Source organism: Rana temporaria, chromosome 13 (genome assembly GCF_905171775.1).
Source record: "Rana temporaria chromosome 13, aRanTem1.1, whole genome shotgun sequence".
Lineage (NCBI taxonomy): Eukaryota > Metazoa > Chordata > Amphibia > Anura > Ranidae > Rana > Rana temporaria.
This window is the reverse complement of record NC_053501.1, coordinates 54,898,432-54,918,565: the sequence shown is the minus strand read 5'-3', so window position 1 is coordinate 54,918,565 and position 20,134 is coordinate 54,898,432. Positions and strand designations below refer to the sequence as shown.

The window sequence follows — 20,134 nt, the reverse complement described above, 5'->3', positions numbered from 1 at the left end:
CACAGATGAGGGATCAATTCCATGCCCAACATAATTGTCAGATTTGGATATTTATTGGTTGCCTAATTCACCTACTTGTTTCTCTCCCTCATATAGTTAAAGGGTTTGTAAAGGAAACATTTTTTTTATCTTAATAGCTTCCTTTACATTAATGCAGTGCTGTTTTCATGTCCTCATTGTTTGTTTTTGCTCTCAAGTTGCTGTAATTCTTCTCTGATCTCCACACTTCCTGGTTGTCTGTTTCCTGATAACCACAGTGCTGGGAGCTTTCTCTCTGTGGTCACTAACTTCAAGGAGGTGTGATTACTGTGTGTCTAAAACCCCACAGCACCTCCCCGTTGGATCAGTTTCGTTTTCCAAACCATCACTGCTCTGTATGCTCTGTACAGCAGAGAGGCAGGAAACAACATGCAAAAACAAAACTAGAAACTACAGGTACATTATATGATTGATTTTTATCTATTTTTAATAGTTTTTAAAAGGAATCAGGTAACTATTATGTCTCTATACCCTGTAAAAAGTCATTTCAGCATAATTTTTTATTTTATTTACAACTACTTTAAATTATATGGTTATTTGTTTACTCTACATTTTGTAGAATACAGAGGAGAGCAAAACACCATTGTTTCACTTTGTACTACTTGTGGCGCTCTAGATTCTTGAGAGAGATAAGTTAAAAATTGAGTGACCATGCCAGCAGCTATGAGGTCTGAGCTTTGGGCAGAAGTCCTCTGATCTCCCCCTATACCCCAGCCATAATATGAGCACTGGACCTGTCACAGGAACTTGTCAAGAGTGCCAAGTATGCCCACTCTTTCTGCTCCCTCAACTCCATGCATATAAGATGTACTGTATCTTCTATCAATGAAAAGGGCTTTATAAACATATTTGAGACAGTCATTTTTAATAGATATGGTCTAGGTTTGCCACCTCATCCCTTTAAACCCATATTAATTAAACAGGTTCTGTGGCTGATTAAGGTGGTAATTAAACTCACCTGGTGCATTATCTGCATTAAATTATCCTCAGAACGTGTGTAATTCATATGTGTTCGGGTTTAAACACAGTAGGGTCTGCCCTACTAAAAAATGAGTGTCAGGTAAAATGACATAAGATGATGTGCAGTGAACCCTGGGCCTGATTTATTCAAGCATAAAGTAAGGGATGTTGAACCAGTGTTGACTTGAATAAAAAGTTTTATTTTTCAGTTTGAATGCATGTGATTGGATGGTTTGAATTAAACTAGGTTCACTTTATTTCAATTTACACTTTATTAAATCAGGTATAGTATTGCAGGAGAGTCAAGAAAAAAGGTATTAAGCAAGTAGCAGTTAGCGTGTATATAGCAGGTAATTCTCAAACAACACAGGAACATCCATTAACAATTATGTTCAAAACACACATTTCAACTTGGCTGGCTTTTTCAGCTAAATACGTTTTGGGAAAAAGCAACATTATTACTAATACATAGTACCTACAGATATATGACAAAGTATATATAACGTGTTCAAATAATGAAATAAAACATAAATTATATATAAACAGCGCTAATGTGTGTATGACCCACACAGTGAAGTTACAAAGAGCAACAAAATGTGATAAATAAATAAACAAATGAGCAAAACCCGTGTTTGAAAGTAGGGTTGTCCCGATACCGATACTAGTATCGGTATCGGGACCGATTCCGAGTATTTGCGGGAGTACTCGTACTCCCGCAAATACCCCCGATAGCAAAATAGAATACTTCCCCCCCCCCCCCGCCGCCGCCGCCGCATCCCGTCGCTACAACGCATCCCGCCGCATTCCCCGCTTGGTTAATACGGGCGGGGAACATTACAGCATTCATTTGAACAGCTGTAGTCTTTCCCGCCCGCCGCGTATAGACACTCCCCCTTGCTCGGGTGAACTGTCCAATCCCGAGCAAGGGGGAGTGTCTATACGCAGTGCGGCGCCAATCATTACAGCTGTTCAAAGCTGTAATGTTCCCCGCCCATATTAAGCAGTCGGCGGCAGCGGGGATGCGGCGCGATGAAGGTAAGGGGGACAGGACATGGCTGCATATGGGGAGACCTTGCTGGATGTGGGGGACATTGATGTGGGGGACATTACTGGATACGGGGGACATTACTGCATACGGCGGACATTACTGCATACGGGGGACATTACTGCATACGGGGGACATTACTGCATACGGGGGACATTGCTAGATACGGCGGACATTGCTAGATACGGCGGACATTGCTAGATACGGGGGACATTGCTGCATATGGGGGACAATGCTGGATATTGGGACATTGCTGGATGTGGGGGACATTGCTGGATGTGGGGGACATTGCTGGATGTGGGGGACATTGCTGGATGTGGGGGACATTGCTGGATATTGGGACATTGCTGGATGTGGGGGACATTGCTGGATACGGGGGACATTGCTGGATACGGGGGACATTGCTGGATACGGGGGACATTGCTGCATATGGGGGACAATGCTGGATGTGGGGGACATTGCTGGATACGGGGGACATTGCTGGATACGGGGGACATTGCTGGATGTGGGGGACATTGCTGGATATGGGGGACATTGCTGGATACGGGGGACATTGCTAGATACGGGGGACATTGCTGCATATGGGGGACAATGCTGGATGTGGGGGACATTGCTGGATATTGGGACATTGCTGGATGTGGGGGACATTGCTGGATGTGGGGGACATTGCTGGATGTGGGGGACATTGCTGGATACGGGGGACATTGCTGGATATGGGGAGACATTGCTGGATATGGGGGGACATGGCTGCATTTGTGGGGGGACATGGCTGCATTTGGGGACACATTTAAAAAAAAGTATCGGTATTCGGTATCGGCGACTACTTGAAAAAAAGTATCGGTACTCGTACTCAGTCCTAAAAAAGTGGTATCGGGACAACCCTAATTGAAAGTGTTCATAAGCAAAAAAATAGTTCATAAAGAAGCAACAAGGAAAATAACTGTTTCTCTCTCTCAAATGTGAAATCTTCAAAGTAATTTTTTCAAAGAATTCTTCCACCACACCCGATGTGAAAAGTGTTTCCTCCACCAATAGGATTGGCCACTCACCAGAACGATTTGCCTGACACTCTCGCGTTTCGGCACAATAGCATGTAATAATTGTTCAAACCATTAAGCGAGCTTCCATTTCCAACCGAGTGATAAATAAGATCCTCATAAATAATGAAGAAAGCATATAATAGTGTGATAACGTAAAACCAGTTCTAATAACACACCACATAAAAAAATCTGCAAATAATGCACTCACAAAAGGCCAAAGTAAAACTCGTGAATCAAAACACAGCAGAATTTCCTCAATATTGTATGGCTGATGAACTACGGTCACGGCGGACCCAAGAAAACAACCAGGTATCTCTCACCACTCGATCCGCACTGTGCTGGTATCCCACAAGACTGGCGTGAAGAAAAAAACAATCGCTGGTCACTAGCGAAATGAGCCACTGCAATGGCCTCTCACGTTTGGTTTGGATGGTCAAAAGTCAAACTGTAGCCACGCCCCCTGGGTGGATTCAGGTACGACTTACGCCCTCTTACGGAGGCGCAGTGTACCGTTTTAACGATGCTCCTCCGTAAATTACCTGCGCTACGCTTCATTCATGAAGCAGTAGCTCTGTAATTTGCGTGGGCGGCCCTAAAACTGCCCGGCGTAAGGGCGCGTAATTTAAATGATTTAAAACATAAGTGCTGCGCTATTACCAACAATTGCTGCTGTAAGTACAAATAGTGTTAAAGATACCTCATACACAACCTTCTCAGGAGGTATCAATACATGCAATTAATTGCAATCAATTGCAGTGTTCCATTGCGTGCAATTAGAAACAATGTGCAAATTAGCAACTAAAAATAAATAAATATAAATAAATGCCAAAAAAACAAATAACCCAACGTCCCTGCTCACTCACACCTTGTGCAAGTGCATGAAATGAACCAAAATAGTGACACACTATATGAGGAAGTCTTAATAACAGGTTCTGAATAATGCACACACAGGCATATGGATTAGCCCGAACGGAATCAGTCCCAGATTAACTTGATGGTAATATGAACGCTGATATCATGCAGCGAGTGGGCATCCATTCATCCAGATTAGCAGCTCATGTAAAAGAGGAAACAGAACATAGTGCAAGATTGTATGCAATAGGGTAACAAAGGTATTCAATGCGGTTAGCCACTCACGAAACCCCCGATCAATCACAGCATTCAGCGAGGCAGTAATGGGATAAGCCGCTTAGCGTTGCGATCTCCTCATTCGGACGGATCTACCGTCGATCGCGTCACTAGGCTCCTCCCCCACGCGTTACGTCACTAGACACGTGACTTAGTCATTTAAATGATCCCGTAGGGGGCGTGGATCATTTAAATTAGGCGCGTTCCCACGCCGAACGTAGTGCGCATGCTCCTTCGGGAAACGTTCCCAACGTGCAATGCGGCAAATGACGTCATTTGCTTTAACGTGAACATAAATGGCGTCCAGCGCCATTCACGATTCACTTACGCAAACAACGTAATTTTCAAACATCGCGACGCAGGAACGACGGGTAGACTTAGCATTGGCTGCCCCTGCTAATAGCAGGAGCAGCCTTACGCGGAACCCGGCGAACGCAAACGACGTAAAATGCGTATGCAGGGCGCGCGTAGGGTTGTGAATCGGCGTGAGTATGCAATTTGCATACTCTACGCTGACCACTACGGGAACGCCACCTAGCGGCCATCGTAAGAATGCAGCCTACGATACGACGGCATAAGAGCCTTATGCCAGTCATATCTTAGGCTGCAGTCTGCGTAACGAGCTTTCTGAATACAGAAAAGTCGTTACGCCAGCGCAACTAAGCAATTGCGCTGCCTAACTATGGTTACGCAGACGCAATTGCTTATTGAATCCACCCCACTGTCACATTTCACTTTCTAAAACAGCAGCTGTGAAACTTCCCATTGTATTTAGTCCTAAGTGCAGCGGTGTGAGTCATTGGGGCGCGTCTATTGTGATCACATTTTTTCTATACCTACAGATATAGTTGTGCTCATAAGTTTACATACCCTGGTATAATTTATAATTTCTTGGCCATTTTTTAGACAATATAAATGATAACACAAAAACTTTTCTTTCACGCATTCCTCTTGGCAAAAAGCCTCCAGTTCCTGTAAATTATTGGGCTGTCTTGCATGAACTTCACGTTTGAGATCTCCACAGAGTGACTCAATGATATTGAGGTCAGGAGACTGAGATGGACACTCCAGAACCTTCACTTTATTCTGCTGTAGCCAATGACGGGTCGACTTGGCCTTGTGTTTTGGATCATTGTCATGTTGGAATATCCAAGTACGTCCCATGCGCAGCTTCCTGACTGATGAATGCAAATGTTCCTCCAATATTTTTTCTTTTACAAAAGTTTTATTGTCATAAACCCACAGTACAGGTTCACTGCAGTGTCATATAGCATACAATGTACAGAGTAAATCCGGACCCAAAAGCCCACATCAACATACAGGAAGCAAGATCTTATGTTATACTCAATTGAAAAGAGAGATGAAAATAAAAAAATAAAAAATCTTTAGAACAAGATGATCTAGAACCCGGGCATCGCCCAGCTGTCTGTAAACCTGCAATTCACAACAACAACAGAAAAAAACCCTGAAGGTTAGCATCTTCTAGAAAGAGTACAAAGAGATAACAGCCAGAGAAGAGACTATAAAGGAGTGGAGAAGGAGAGGAAAGTGGAGCAGAGCGAGAAAGAATGGAAGGTGAAGTGGGAGAGAAAGAAAAAAAAAGAGGGTAGAAGGTCCACGAGGTGCGCAAGAGGAGACCTACATTGACAGTAATGCAGTGTCAAACCTAGAAGGGTGGTAGTATGTGATCCAAGGCTGCCAAACCCTGAGAAATTTGTCATGCGTATCAGAAAGAACTGCCGTTAGTTTCTCATTAACCATGACATCGTTCAGGCGGTTTTTGACTGCCTCAAAGCTAAGTGTGGGGGTTTTCCATGCTCTCGCAATCGTCAACCGAGCTGCAGTAAAGAGATGCTGGGCCAGTTGCCTCTGGACACAGTAATTCCATGATAGGTTTACCAAGGAGTGCTACATAAGGGTCCCTTTTAAGGTTAATCTGAAATAGATTACAAAGGAGAGTGTATACCCTAATCCACAGTCTGCACGCCCGCGGGCAGGACCACCAGATATGCGCCATGGAGCCCTCCTGGGAGCACCCCCTTAAACAGAGCGAGGAATAATTTGGGATAAAGCGAGCCAACCTCGCCTGCGTATAGTACCACCTGTACAATACTTTATAGGCGTTTTCCAAAATCAACACATTACGTGAGCACTTGGACAAGGTTCGTGTCATCACCCACCAGTCCTCAGGTTCTAGCCGCTTCCCCAACTCCTTCTCCCATTGGAGGTGGTAAGGCCTCAGTGGGGGTCTCTTTGGGGATATCACAGCCGAATATATCAGTGATATTAAGCCCGGTGAATGGGGTCTGGCTCTATAGAGGCCCTCAAAGGGGGTCAAAGTATAGGGGGTAGGCTGAGACTTAATAAGGATCAGAAAAAAGTGGCAAAGTTGTAAATAGTGATAGTGCTCTCGCAAGGGAATAGTGTGGGATGAGCGTAACACTTTAAATGTCGAAATCCCAGTAGGCCTCAACAGCGAGTGAACATCTGTGAACCCGTTCGCGGTCCACCATGAGAATTGGGAGGAATTATCCCGGCCTGGAGGAAATAGCGGGCAACGTAAAAGTCATAAGAGTGGAAGATGAGGAGAGATCAACCCGGCAGAATACTTCACGGAGTCCCATATTCGCAAGGAGTGGGCTAAACAGGGCCCCAATGTTGCCGGACGGTGCACGGGAGAAAGCCAGGGCAATGAGGAGATAGGAATAGGGTCGATGTCAACCAGGTCAAGCATTGCCAAGAGTGGAAGCTGACAGGTCTTATGAAGGCGTGAAAGTGGGGCTATGCTACCTGCTATATAATAGGCACGTAAATTAGGGACCGAAAGACCACCATTAATTCGCCTGGTGAACAACACCTGTTTGTCATTTCGAGGGCGGGACGAACCCCATATAAATTGCATAATTCTACGTTGATGTATACGTAGCATATGCGAAGGAACTGGAACATGCAAGACACGAAAAAAATATAGTAGTTTCGGAAAATAGGACATATGGATGGCCGTTATTCTGCCAAACCAAGACAGAGGCAAATGAGACCAAGAAGACAACATGTCCGTTAGTCGTTTGAACAAGGATGGAAAGTTAGCCTGGTATAGTCCAGAATACGTAGGGGTAAGGTGGATACCCAAATAGGGCAGCGAGGAGACTCAGTGGAAAGAAAACGCTGACTGTAGATCCCTCAGCAAACCAGGAGAAAGGTTAATCGATTGCATGGTCAAGTCACCAGAAGTCACTATGCAAATACCACAATATATCCCGATTACAATAAGCCAAACAGCACAGAGACAAGCCTCAAACCTTCTGGCACAAAGTCATTTGGAGTGATGGGACCAAAATTTGCTTTTTGGCCACAACCATATACGCTACAGTTGAAGAGGAGTCAACAAGGCCTATGATGAAAGGTACGGAGGTGGATTGCTGAGATTTTTGGGTCATGTGAGCTACAAAGGCTCACATGAAGTGGTGGAAGTGGGCGTAAACCATTCTAATGAGGCGTGACCCCATGCAAATGATGGGCCAAGCATCATAGAAGTACTTAAAATGAACGGCGAATGCGCCGTCCCGTGGCCGCATCCCAGTGCGCATGCTTAGAATCACTTTGAAACAACTGCCTAAGATACGTCGAATCACTGCCTACGACATGAACGTAACCTATGCCTAGCCATATTCTCATACTACGTAAACAACGTAAAATACGACGGCTGTGTTCCCTGGTCCATACCTTTGCATGGGTTGCTCCTCCTATATGGGGAATAACTTAACGCCGGACGTACGACTTACGCAAACCGCGTATATTATGCGCCGGGCGTAAGTACATTTGTGAATCGGCGTATCTCCCTCATTTGCATATGTGCATAGAATTTCTATGGGAGCGGCAAATGCGCCCACCGTAAATATGCGCCCACGATACGACGGCGTAGGCAAGTTACGTCAGTCGTAGGAAGCCTATTTTAAGGCGTATCTCAGATTTCGGGCACGGCGCATAGATACGACGGCGCATAGTTATACTTACGCGGCGTATCTCGAGATACGTCGACGTAAGTGCTTTGTGAATCCGGGCCATAATGTTTGGGGGTTTTAAGTAATTTTCTATAAAAAAAAAATGTTTTAGTCTTGTAAACGCCAAATCTGAAAAACAGCCAAGGTCCTTAAGTGGTTAAGCCGGCCATGGAAGATGCAATTTTCTTTCCTGTAACTTGAAAGTTACTTAATTCCTTCATAAACCCAGTTAGTGTTGATGGGGGAATCCCTCCCATGGAGCTATTCTGTTCTTCCAGGGGGGGAGTTGTCCCGCTGGAAGAACACACAGTAATAATTGCTAGTGGCTATGCGCCAATGCGCACACGCATCTACACCAATGAAGATCAGGATGCTAGTGGACGTGCGTGTGCGTGCCCTGTGACAGATATTGGCGCCAAGAGAACTGTATAACCACTTCAGCCCCGGAAGAATTGGTTGCTCAATGACCAGGCCATTTTTTGCGATTCGGCACTGCGTCGCTTTAACTGACAATTGCGCGGTCGTGCAACGCTGTACCCAAACAACATTTTTTTTTTTTTAAAAAAACACAATATTTTGTGCTTTTTGCTATAATAAATATGCCCATTTAAAAAAAAAAACAGCAAATGTTTTCTCAGTTTAGGCCGATATGTATTCTTCTACATATTTTTGGTAATAAGAATCGCAATAAGAGTATATTCATTGGTTTGCGCAAAAGTTATAGCGTTTACAAAATAGGGGATTTTTTTTTACTAGTAATGGTGGCGATCTGTGATTTTTATCGGGACTGCGACATTATGCCAGACACATCGGACACTTTTGGGACCATTGGCATTTATACAGCGATCAGTGCTATAAAAATGCACTGATTACTGTAAAAATGTCACTAGTAGGGAAGGGGTTAACACTAGGGGCGCTCAAGGGGTTAATTGTGTTCCCTAGTGTGTTTCTAACTGTAGGGGAGGGAACTGACCTAGAGGAAATAACAGATCGTGATTCCTAGCTATTAGGAACTCACAATCTGTCTCTCCTCACAGAACAGAACAGGGATTTGTATGTTTACACACACACGTCCCTGTTTTGCCTCTCGTGCCTGCGATCGCTCGCTGCCGGCGGTCATCGCGACTGCTGGTCACATGCATCGACACCCCCACGATGCAGCGGGCCTGGTTTGTCTCTGACTCTGCATCTGCCTGCTCCTGTTGTTACCTGTCTGTTACCGATCCGGGCTGCACCTTGACTCTTTTCCAGCCTCCGCATCTGTTCTTGACCTGCTGGCATATGTATGGCCTGCCTGCATCTACCTGTGTTCTAGTCCTCATGGAACTTCTACTCCGCTAGCTGCTGTCACATCTAAGTACCAGCCTGCTCCAGGCCACAGTTTGTCTGCCGTCCTGGGGCTTTGCACCTTGCTGATGTCCCTTTCACAACTTCATTGGAAGTTTCTGTCCAACTCCATTGCTAACAATCCTGCCAGTTACTCGTGCCACTCTGCACTCCCAAGCCACCTGTCTGCTCTATCAGGGGCCTGGAGTCAGGCCGCGTACACACGGTCGGTCAAAACCGATGGAAACGGACTGAAGGTACGTTTCATCGGTCCAAACCGATGGTGTGTGGGCCCCATCGGTCAGTTATCCTTCGGTCAAAAATTTTAGAACTTGCTTTAAAATTGAACCGATGGACGCCTAACCGATAGGTCAAAACCGACGGTTAGTATGCAAAAGCATCGGTTACAAACCCACGCATGCTCAGAATCAAGTCGACGCATTGCTTGGAAGCATTGAACTTCATTTTTCTCAGCACGTCGTTGTGTTTTACGTCACTGCGTTGGACTTGATCGTTTTTTTAACTGATGGTGTGTAGACCATCAGTCAGCTTCATCGGTTAACTGATGAGAACGTTCTCATCGGATGGACTGATCGTGTGTACGCGGCCTCAGAGGTGTAAGAGAGAACTTCCTCTGCATTTTAGGCTCTTCAACCAGGTATGTGACACATTTTCCATTACTCAGCAACATGTATTTACATGTTTGAGGGTCTAGGATGCAGAGAGCAAAAATGGGGCCCCACGATATCATGCCACCCCCACCCCCACCCCCCCCCCCCCCCCCCCAATGTGAATAAGTAAAGGGGCCTTAATTTAAAAAAAAATGTTTCACAATGTAAGTTCGTCATCAATCATAACATCCAGCAATGCAGATCCACATCAATAATGATGAATGATGCCCATTGAACGAAAAGAACATGATCTGCTCCTGTTGCTTACTCATGTCTATATTTGATCGATGGCATCACCCAGGAGACCCTGTCTCTTTGTTTCCTTTTAGCAGCAGGGCCCCAAGAGATGTTATTCAGAATGAATAAGCAACAACAGTGGAACCGTGTTGGCGGATTTATATTTCTGTGGGTGTTGTTTATCATGGATCTGCATTGCTGGAGGTTGTGACAAAAATGAATTTACATCTTTTTAATGAGTATGAATACTATGTACCCCTTACTCATTAACAGTGAGGCAATTTAAATAGCATTTTATTTGTAAATGTTGCTGTAATAGGTTGTATAACTAGCATACAGATGCACCCTTCACAGGCAGGTTCAAGATATAAAGATATATTAAAATCGCTGATCCTCGCCTAGTGTAATTTTAATTTTTTTTTTTTTTGCTTTGGTTCATGTTTCTCATGGCAGTGCCCAACTCCCAATGGCATTTGTTTGACAATCTTTTGCCTATTCGTTTCTAAAATGACTATTACTGTTTTTTTTTTTTTTTTCCTTTAACATTTGGCTCCCTGTTGACTTTAATGGGCTTCTTATTGGGCAGCCAAATTTTTGAAATATTTGGCAAACCTGGCTCAAAATATACCCAGTACATTTGGCTGAACTCTAGTTCGAAATAAATCTTAACAAAGGGTGTTCAGAGTCTCATAGGGCCAGATTCACAAACGAGATACGACGGCGTATCTACTGATACGCCGTCGTATCTCTGTTTCTAACTATGCGGCTGATTCATAGAATCAGTTACGCATAGATAGCCCTAAGATCCGACAGGTGTAATTGAATTACACTGTCGGATCTTAAGGATGCAATTCTAGGCCGGCCGCTAGGTGGCGAGGCCATTGTGGCCGGCGTAGAATATGCAAATGAATACTTACGGCGATCCCCGAACGGCCCGTCGATCTAACTCTACGTCGTTTCCGTCGAGTTACGCCACGTAAAACTAGGGCTGAGCCCTAGTTGTCTTAAGCCATGTTAAGTATGGCCGTCGTTCCCGCGTCGAAATTTAAACATCAACGTCGTTTGCGTAAGACGTCCGTGAATGGCGCTGGACGCCATTTACGTTAATGTCTAAGCAAATGACATCGGTGCAACGTCATTTAGCGCAATTCACATCGGGTAATTTACCCGATGGAGCATGCGCAGTACGTCCGGCGCGGGAGCGCGCCTAATTTAAATGGGACTTGCTCCATTCGATTGGGCCCGCCTTGCGCCGGACGGATTTAGGATACACCGCCGCAAATTTCCAGGTAAGTGCTTTGTGGATCGGGCACTAACTTAGGAAATTTGCGGCGGTGTAACTTAAACTTACTTTGCGCCCGGGCTACGTGAATCTGGCCCATAGTTCCTTTTCTTTCTACAGCAGCTAGTCTGAGTAAGAAAGCCTGTCCCTTGCTTACAACTGCATAGTGGGCCCTTGCTCTCTGTAAGAATGCAGTGGTCACTCTGCAGAGGTATGATACTCCCACAACCCAGTCAGCGGGGAGCTCATGCTCATGCGTATTGTAGCGTTCTGGCTATCATCGGATTAGAGGTCTGACAGTGGGCATGTCAGACCACCACACCCACATGGAGAACAGCATGCTGGGAAACCATTTTTTCAAAGTAACATTAGACACAACGGTACACATAATCAAAATGGCCTCTCTGTTATTTCTGAAGCTTTTAGGACCCATATATGGTCCCTGAAATTCCACCACTGTCCACTTGCTATCATAAAAAAAAAAAAAAAAATCATACCCAGCAAAACGATCTACATAGTAAGCTTAACACTTGTAATTGATATTGATATAGAGGAGCATTTTGCCTGCATTAACATGCGTTACACCAAATATATATATATTTTTTTAATAAAGATTCTTCCAATGTCTGCTGTAATGTTTCATATACCTAGTCACTGAAACAAGCGAAAGGCCTGTTACAGTCACAGTACTCTTTGCTTTGAAACCACTTTACAGGATTAAAAATAAAAATAGCCAATTGGAGTAAAGCACTTCAATGAACATCAAGTTAATTAAGATACATTGTTGGGTAAGTTGTTAAAGGATTTTCAGCGTTGGAAGAAATGTTTGTAGGAGATATGAGTAAAAAAATAAAAAAAAGAGATACAGATAGTAGTAATATGTTTTTTTTGCAGTAAATGAAAATACAATTAAGGGCAAGTACCGTTTTTTAAGTGACCATTCTATTCCATTTCTGGGAAAGTTTACAGGCCTTTTCTACTGGTGCTGTATATATGTATTTATTTGTAATAGAAAACTAAACATGAAATACGTTCAGAAAGCTCAGCACTAGCTGCATAACTGACTAATCCAGAAGGGTCATTATTTGGCATGAGAGAGTAATGCCCCGTACACACGATCAGGCTTTTGCCTGGCCAAACTCACATCGGAATTCCGACGGAGTAAAAGAGAACATGTTCTATATGTAAACTTCGATGGGCATACACACGATGGGAATTTCCGATGGAAAAAGTCAGTCTGACTTTTTCCATCGGAAATTCTGATTGTGTGTACGGGGCATAAGGGGGGCATCCTTCCTCTGAGTCATTTAGCTGTGTGCAATCTGATTTATCATGTTGCTAATCGTATATTACAACAGTAAACTTTTTTAGTTTATATAAAGTCGCTATTTTGCGTAAAGAATTCCTGCTTGTTGCAAGTAAAAAGTATGAAATAAGCACATGCCATGCCCTCAGGGCAGCCATCCTTACACAGCTGCGACCTGAAAACCAGTGGAGGGGGGATTTTTGGGTGCTGTCGAAAATTAATGTGTTCTCTCTCCTCTCCTCTCCAGCTACATTACATGTGTAATGCATGTACCCCCCTGATGGCGGCCCTGTATGCCCTAGATCAGTGATGACGAACCTTGGCACCCCAGATGTTTTGGAACTACAGTTCCCACAATGCTCAACTACACTGCAGAGTGCATGAGCATCAAGGGAAAAGTAGTTCCAAAACATCTGGGGTGCCAAGGTTCGCCATCACTGCCCTAGATGTATGGCTGGCCTTTGTCCAAAAGGACTCTAGTGTTGTGAATGATTTCTGGAAGATACCATCTCATTTATTTCTCATTTGATTGTACAAGCGTGTTCTCTAGGCTTAAATGTATAAATTAAACCAAGAAATCCTTTCCAGTTGCTTCTGTTCTTTCATTTCTATCAACGCAAATCAATATAACACTATGCAGTGCCTTATGAAGTCTTCAGCTGTAACCTCGCTTTGTACTCTTGATTAGTTCCACTATCTACAAGCTTGTGGCTGGTAGTACTGAAGAGACCATTGCACAGGATGAATAACATCCCCTCAGTGTTAAATAAAGTCTATTCCTAAACTCAAGATTGTATTAGATGAAGCTGCAATTTTGATGACAGCTGTTATTTCAATTATACTTCAATTGAAAACTGCTGGAATAAATAAGAGCCTCATCCATCCTCCCTGACATATGGCCTAATCTAATCTAGAGTTACATTAAACTACTCCTGTATGTGTAATCTGGACTATTTCCATGCCGTTTAACAGAAGACAGAATTCTGATTTATACAATGGCTCATGACTGCTGAGAAGTATAGGTTCATTATGACCAATTAGTAAAACCCATACCTTCCCCAAAAATTACACAGAGGCTGTTTAAGTTGGAAAAATGGAAAGACCACAGCTTTATTGAACTTTTCAAAATGTAACAGACACGCAATGAGCTAGATTCAGGTAGGTCGGCGCATAGTTTTGCCGGCGTAGCGTATCGAATATACGCTACGCCGACGGCGCACACAGAGCCCAGAGCAGTGTTCACAAAGCACTCGCCCCGTACGTTGCCGCGGCGTAGCGTTATATGGTCGGCGTAAGCCCGCCTAATTCAAAGTAGGCTGGTAGTGGGCGTGTTGTATTGAAATGAATCGTGACCCCATGTAAATGAAGCGCTGTACGAACGGCGCATGTGCGCGCATGCTCAGAATCACGTCGCATATACTCCCTAAGCTACGTCGGCTCAATGCTTTCGACGTGAACGTAGCCTACGCACAGCCCCATTCCCGTACGACTTACGTAAACGATGTCAAATTCGACGGCTGTTCCGACGTCCATACCTTTGCATGGGTAGCGCCACCTATAGCAGGGATAACTTTACGACGGACGTACGCCTTACGTAAACGGCGTAGATTACAGCGACGGGCGCAAGTACGTTTGTGAATAGGCGTATCTAGGTCATTTACATATTCGGCGTGTAAATCAATGGAAGCGCCCCTTGCGGCCAAGATCCGACGGCGTAGGAGACTTACGTTGGTCGGATGGAGGCCAAATTCAGGCGTATCTAGTTAAGAGAATAGGGCGCATAGATACGACGGCGCATTTGTTCACTTACGCTGCGTATCTGTAGATACGCCAGCGTAAGTGTTCTGTGAATCTAGCTCAATGTCTGTAATAGTTAAAGAGGCCTGTCCTTTCCATCAGTGCTAGACAGGCATTAGAATAACCACAGATTTTGACTTTACTAAGTGTGGATGGCTGAGTATGACAGCGGGATGGATGCATATGGATGGCTGGCTGGATAAGTATGACTGAGGGATGGCTGTGAGCATGGATGGATGGATGAGGTTGCAATGGGCACAGAGCAGCGCTGTGGGCACTACAGATCCAGCCCACAGTGCTGCTACAATTAATCTCTCCCCTCTCTGCTCACACTGTACCGATCAGTACAGAGAGGGGAGAGAGGAACCGGACATGACGCCGGTTTGTTTACAAGTGATCGCTCCACAGTGATAAAACATCATAGAGCAGGTGGCATGGTGTGCAACTCTTCAGTGCAGCTGTTTTTAGAGTTCAGATGGCAGCTTTCAGCTGCTGTAAACAGAGACATACAAGGGACCAGATCCAGTAATTGCCCCTCTGCCGCACCGGTCACCCATCATTATGTTATGCATGCATTGTTGTTTGTCTGCCCTTAAATAGTTTTGTCCTTACCTATATTTAAGTCCCCACCCATCACATCAGAGTTGCCCCTATATATCATAGGCCCCCAGAGGCGTAGGGAAAGGGTGGCTAGGGGGGTCTGGACTCCCGAATGTGAACCCGAAAAGCCCAGAGTCTCATGCTGGCAGGTCTGCATTGTCAGCCCCGAGTGAGTGGCGAGCGCCGGGACCGATCTGATCCCGAGCACCACCAAATGCGGCCGAGTGCCATAGCAGGTCCCGGTTTTTAGCTGTGAATTTAGCTATCATAAATATGAAATAAATTCCCCCAATGCTCTCCTATCCCAGGTGTCTATTGTGAGCTCACTGAGCTGGAATGTTTGGGCCATAAGAGAAAACCGATATGTCACAGACTCTCTATCATCTACGCTGTCTTGACCCGACCGCCACCTGACTTTTATTCCACCTTCCTCTCACGGTGGGAATCCGACCTTGATATGCAATTTACCAACTCACAAAAGGAAAAAATCCTCCACTTTGCACAGAAATCTTCCATAGCTACGAAGGTACAAGAAACCAGTTAGAAGATTTTGACAAGATTGTATAGGGTACCCACGACCTTACACTGTATTTTCACCCAAGTGCCTGATACATGCTGGCGCTGCAACGAAGGGCGGGGCTCCATGTTGCGCATTTTCTGGGAATGCCCAAAAATCAAACATTTTGGCAGGAGGTGGCTTGCACTATTAAACACCTAACTAACGTCGATGTCACGGACAATCATGCGGCATGCTTGCTGCACCTCAAACAGTATCCCAATAAAAAATACAGGGAATACCTTACTATCCAGCTTTTAAATGCTGCCAAGTCGTGCATTACCTTGTACTGGAGGCAGTGGCAGCTGGTTCTCAATTTTTGGGGGGTGCAAACAAACTAAAAAATTTGGGGAAAAAAACATCAAACGCAGCCACTTTGCCCATTAAACGCAGCCACTTTGCCCATCAAACGCAGCCACTGTGCCCATCAAACACTGCCACTGTGCCCATCAAACACTGCCACTGTGCCCATCAAACACTGCCACTGTGCCCATCAAACGCAGCCACGTGGCCCATCAAACGCAGCCACTGTGCCCATCAAACACTGCCACTGTGCCCATCAAACGCAGCCACTTTGCCCATCAAATGCAGCCACTGTGCCCATCAAATGCAGCCACTGTGCCCATCAAACACTGCCCCTGTGCCCATCAAACGCAGCCACTTTGCCCATCAAACGCAGCCACGTGGCCCATCAAACGCAGCCACTGTGCCCATCAAACACTTTATCCCTTTATCTATTTTCAAGGCCGCTTGAGGATTCCTTTGGACCCTGGTACCCCTGGTTGTTTTTTATCATACAATTTTGCATTACTAGGTTAGGGCTCGAAAAGTTGAAGAAACTTCCCTTACGCCCAATCAGATGAGAATATATTGCAGGCCCTGGAACTTGCCACAATGTGTAAGCCTTGAATATGTTGAGCTATCTTTTGCAGCTGATGCTGTTGTGTAATACTTGTTTCTAGCCTTCATACATCATTGTTTTTAGCTTTAGCTATACTTTGATTTGTAGACCGTAACTGTTAGTTAAATAAAGAAATAACACAAAAAAAAATGAAATCAATAATATATCCACTTCCTTTCCGTTTTCCCTCTTATCATCCATTATTAGTGAGCCGATTCTAAATATAACCCACCAGTTTTGTCTAATTATTGTGTATTTCGGCAGCTAAATATAAATTCTTGCTCTCGCTTAGCGCTCCTTTCCCCCGAGTCTGTCACTATCCCTGGCTCGGTTGCTGTGGTAACGCTGTCTTTTCACACATCCCCCTCTTCTATGTATAGTCGGGAAGCATTTTTCCTTTAGTACATCTTGTAGCAATTAGACTTGTGAACCCCATTGAGCAGTATATCTGAGTCATAAGCACATAGAAGTATACGGCATCCATAATGTCCCGCTGTTTGTGACACACAGAACATGGCCTCTTATGTAACATTGTTTTGTCTCACAGCAGCAGTCTGTGCCCAAATGACTTCATAGAAATGTCTGCACTGATCCCGCAGCACTGTGGGAATACTGCACCCTTTAAAGGGGATTTATGGGCAACTTACCTGAGGGTGCTTCATTTTGTAAAACGAGACAGCCTTGACCAAACTTCTGGGATTGGCAGTGATCTGATTACAAGAGCAAGGGGTGGACAATTCTGTAAATTTAAGTTAATAAACTGGATAACAAAGTGGAACTGTGGGCAAAATGAAAAAAAAAAATTCTCAATAGTATTAAAGTGGATATAAACCCTCACATATACCCAGTGACTTGACCAGCCTCAGATGATACACAGGGATGAAACAAATCTCCCTAGATAAGTTTTACACGTATATCTGCTGTCTTCAGGCTAGATTCAGGTATCTGCGCCTGATCTTACAGCGGCGCAGCGTATCGTATTTACGCTACGCCGCCGCAACTTACAGAAGCAAGTGCAGTATACACAAAGCACTTGCTCATTGGTTTCGACTTGAACGTGAATTACGCCCAGCCCTATTCGCGAACGACTTACGCAAACAACGTAAAAAATAAAAAAATCGAAGCGGGAACAACGTTCATACTTAACATTGAGTGCGCCTCATAGAAACAGGCACAACGTTACGCCGAAAAAGCCTTACGCAAACGACATAAAAAACGAACGCCGGGCACACGTACGTTTGTGAATCGACGTAACTAGGTAATTTGCATATTCTACGCCGAAAACAACGAAAGTGCCACCTAGCGGCCAGCGTGAGAATGCACCCTAGGATACGACGGTGTAATAGAATTACGCCAGTCGGATCTTAGGCTAATGTCGGCGTATCTAGCTTTCTGAATACAGAAAGTAGATACGCTGGCGCAGCTTTGAATTTATGCGGCGTATCTATGGATACGCCGGCGTAATTCTTTGCTGAATCTAGCCCTTCAGCTTTCTACACTCTTTAGAACGTGCAGATCTTGGTACAAATTTTGTTTCCTCATTCAGCAGTGGGTGTGGAGTCTGGACATGCAGTCAGGGGAGGCAGGTGAGGCAGAGTCATGAACATATAAAAATATATATAAATAAATAAATAAAAATAATAAAGCTTTGAGGGCCATAGCTCAGCGACCTGAGGACACAGAGACCCCAAATCCTAGGTCCTACCCCACCACTGGTAAAAATGTGGGGCTCCTAAGACCTATGGTTTAGAAGATACGGGGTTCCTTGCGCAGCCTGTCAAAAGCTACATACAGAGCGGACAGTTTAAATACAAGCTGTCACACTCTGCTTGCAGCAGACTGAGAGGATGAGCTCACAGTGCCTCTCATCACTTTTTGTCAAAGGCTCTGAGCTCAATGGACAACTTGGAGTCTTGGACCAATGGTAAAGTACCATTAGCCCTAGCTGTCCAATAAAAATGCTGCAGTGGAGGCACGCCTCTCACTGCAGTGTCATAGAAGAGGGCATGTGTATAAAAGACACATGCTCCCTTTCAGCCTAACCCTCTTAACTACAAGGAAAAAACATGGGTTTATGGGTATAAGATTCACCCACAATCCCATATTTTTCTCACATAGTTAAGAGGGAGAATGATAATCTGCTTCTATTGAAAAGGTACTGTTATAATCAAGCTAAATGTTATTATGCTATATGATAATAATTTATTATTTATCTATTTACTGTGAAATTACTGGTTTCAGTAATTTTTTCCTATTAAGCCACCTGCTTGAGTAGAGTTTTTGAAAATATTGTTAATTACCTTAAAAACAAAATATAATAATTATTTGTATATTACTTATGGGAATTAACCCCTTGCCCCCAAACATTATATGTGTTGTTTTAGCAGACCCCCTAGGGAATAAAATGGTGGTTTTTGCAACTTTTTATGTTGTTACACAGAATTTGTGCAGCAATTTTTCAAATGCTATTTTTTTTGGAATATAATAAAAAAAAACACTAAAGATAACCTGATTTTGTATAATGTGAAAGATAATGTTACACCAAGTAAATAGATACCTAACATGTCACGCTTTAAAATTGCGCACACTCGTGGAATGGCCCCAAAGTTCAGTACTTAAAAATCTCCATAGGCGACGCTTTCATTTCTTTTACAGATTACATGTTCAGAGGACTTTGAGGATTGTAGCTCCGCGAGCACAGAGACCCCACATTTGGGGGGTATGTAGCCAAAGACCTACTCCACCAGTGGTCAAATATGGGGGCTGCTATCATTTATGGTTCCGGAGATACGGGACTGCTTGCACAGCCTGTCAGAAACTACATACAGAGCGGCCGGTTTAAATTCAAGCTGACACACTCTGATTTTTTTTGTATACTAAGTGAAGGTTTACATTTTACAGGTTACATGTTTAGAGTTACAGAGGAGGTCAAGTGCCAGAATTATTGCTCTCGCTCTAACAATCGTGGCGTATGTAACCTTTGTGTATCTGGCTCTGATACTAGCCAGCCTATCCAGCCACTGACTGGTATCTCTCCCCAGCCTGTCCCCACACACCCTCTCACCTAATGACCTGTGGATGGGGGAATCACTTCTGCAGTGTTATTGTGTTCTGCCAGTGAAGACAATGATCAGTGTTGCTAACTATAGCTGGCAGCACTGATTGTTTTGGGAAAAACCAGACAGGCTGGTTGTACTTAAAGGAGTTGTAAAGGAAAAATGTTTTTCACCTTAATGCAATCTATG

The 20,134-nt window shown here is 44.2% G+C and overlaps 1 protein-coding gene across 1 annotated transcript in view; it reads right to left on the bottom strand.

Annotated features, from left to right (window-relative positions):
- The window catches only part of GPR176 (G protein-coupled receptor 176), a 47,625-nt gene that overhangs the window by 7,807 nt on the left and 19,684 nt on the right, over window positions 1–20,134 (bottom strand). The window lies entirely within an intron of this gene.